The 2534-nt window shown below is 38.2% G+C and overlaps 1 pseudogene; it reads right to left on the bottom strand.

The window, feature by feature from the left end:
* Positions 1 to 450: 450 nt before the first annotated feature.
* On the bottom strand, positions 451 to 569 carry LOC111737150 (annotated as a pseudogene).
* Between the last annotated feature and the right edge of the window lie 1965 nt (positions 570 to 2534).

Raw genomic sequence — 2534 nt, 5'->3', positions numbered from 1 at the left:
AGACTATTTGTCTTCTTGGTGTTAAGCTGTGTGAGTTCTTTATATATTTTGTATATTAACCCCTTATTGGATGTATCATTGACAAATATCTTCTCTTATTCAGTAGTTTGTCTTTTTGCTTTGTTGATGCTTTCCTTTGCTGTACAAAAACTTTTTAGTTTGATGTAATCCCTTTTGTTTATTTTTTCCTTTTGTTTCCCTTGCCTGAGGAGACATATCTAAAAAGGTATTGCTAAGAGCAATGTCAGAGAGTTTACTGCCTATGTTTTCTTCTGGGAGTTTTATGATATCAGGTTTAACCTTTAAGTTTTTAATCCATTTTGAGTTAACCTGGCTTTTTCAAACATCTCAAATATTTAGTCAAACATCAAGTGAACCGAATTCTCTTTTAGAAAAGCTTTAAATGGAAACTGAGTGAAGTATTAAATCATGATAAATTTTTTTTTTAAACCCCTACAACACCTGGTATTCTTAGGTGGTCTCCCATCCAAGTACTAACCAGGCCCAACCCTGCTTAGCTTCCAAGATCAGACAAGATCGGGTATGTTCAGGGTGGCATGGCTATAGACTAATCATGATGGATTTTCTCTAGGAGAACTAAAGCAGATTGTCAATAAATATTCACCAATTTAATGATATCAAGTTTCACGACAGCAGTTTGATTCATGGTGAGACTAAAATTCAAAAATAAATTGCAGATTGATATACTTCCCCTCAGCCTGATTTATTATTTCTCCTATTATTTGTTTGAGTTTCCACAACCTGCCTATGCTTCTTTCTACTTTTACACATTTTCACTAATTTTTGGTAAAAACCATCATTTGGTTGGACACTAGCCTAGCAGGGTTTTCAAATTTTATTTTTATATGATGATTACTGTATGTGGGGTTCTAAACTTCACTGTGGATTAACTCAATTAGTCTTGACAATAACCCTACCAGGTATGTACTATTCTTACTCCCATTTTATAGATGAGAAAAATGAGGGTCAGGGAAGTAGGATAACTAGCTCGAGGTCGCCCAGCCATTGTCTAGATTTGAATCCAAGCAATCTGGCTCTAGAATCTGTTCTCACAACGTCAAAGGCTTCATATGCTTAGAGCCTCCTTTGACATAGATGCCCACAGTGCGAACCTCACAGATTGTTGTTTTTCAGGGGGCCATGGTGCCACAGTTACCATGATGCAACATCTGGCTCACCCCTGCCTCTCAGTTTGTAACATCTCGTCCTTCGCTACCCAGGCGTGGTTCATACTCAACTTCACACTGGAGCAATGCAGATTGCTGAAAACCAGCTCTGTCATAGTTATTATTGTCGCAATTAAAAAACTAAGAAATGTTTCAATAAGTCTTTGCACCAATATCCATAATGAGATAGAGGAGAAAATTTAATAATAAGGTCCATGAGAAGGTCTTAGATAAAGAATAAAACATTTTTTAAAAAGAGTCAAGAGAACTTTTGAGATGGTTTATTTTAAGACTAACAACTTAAAAGTAGCCACTGGAAAGTAACGTCTACCATAATATAGTATCCAAAATATATATATTATCTAAATTAACTGATCATTAAACCAGGTATGAACGATGACTGAAATACATTGGATCAGATGCATTGAAATGAAATACATTGGATCAGATGCATTGAAATGAATAAGTAACTCCAAGAAAACTATCAGGGCTCCCTTCCCTCAACCCGCCACCCCAAGCATCCAGAGTGGGCCACTCCCTTCTTAAAGGTAACATACTTCCTTGCCCACACCTGCCCACACCCAGGAGAGCAGATAACCATGGTCCAGGGTCCATGGTTGTGACTGTGTTTGGAAGACAAGACTCTCAAACTAGACTACTTTTGTTTTCCTGCCCTTCACTCTCTACCCTTTTCTTCATAATAATAAAAGCATTTCCTTTGTGGTAAGGGTTTTAACCTCTTGATACCTAAAGTATGGTCCGTGGACCAACAGCCTCAGTATCGCCTGGCACTTGTTAGAAATGCATAATATTGGGCCCCATCCAGAGCTATTGAATCAGAATCTGCATTTTTTTAAAAAATTATTTCTTTAAATTAGTTTCAAGTATATAGTACATTGGTTAGACATCTATATAGTTCATAAAATAATCCCCCCCCCAATTGCTCCCTCCCTCCCCTGGCCCTCCACTCCACCTAGCCATCATATTGATGCTAACTGCATTCCCTCTCTTGTGCTCCCCTTCTCCTTGACCAACTATCAACTACTAATTTGTACTTCTTTAACCCTTCACCCCATTCTCCCAGGCCCCAAACCCCTCCCCTCTGTCTGTCAAGAATCTACATTTTAACACAATCCCAGGTTATTTATATACTCATTAAAGTTTGAGAAGCACTGTTTTAATCTTTCCGAACCTCATTCTTATCTCGCAAGGTTATTGTGAGGATTAAATGTATTCAAAATGCCTGACAAGAGAGCTAGGTGCTAAGCACGTTATCATTTTTTTTCACCTGGCACTTGGCACTGCCACACCTGTGTGTCCAGTCTCCATCTTCTGAGCCCTTCTCCC

The sequence above is a fragment of the Pteropus vampyrus genome, unplaced genomic scaffold (assembly GCF_000151845.1).
Source record: "Pteropus vampyrus isolate Shadow unplaced genomic scaffold, Pvam_2.0 Scaffold1, whole genome shotgun sequence".
NCBI lineage: Eukaryota > Metazoa > Chordata > Mammalia > Chiroptera > Pteropodidae > Pteropus > Pteropus vampyrus.
This window is presented reverse-complemented; position numbering and strand designations above follow the sequence as displayed.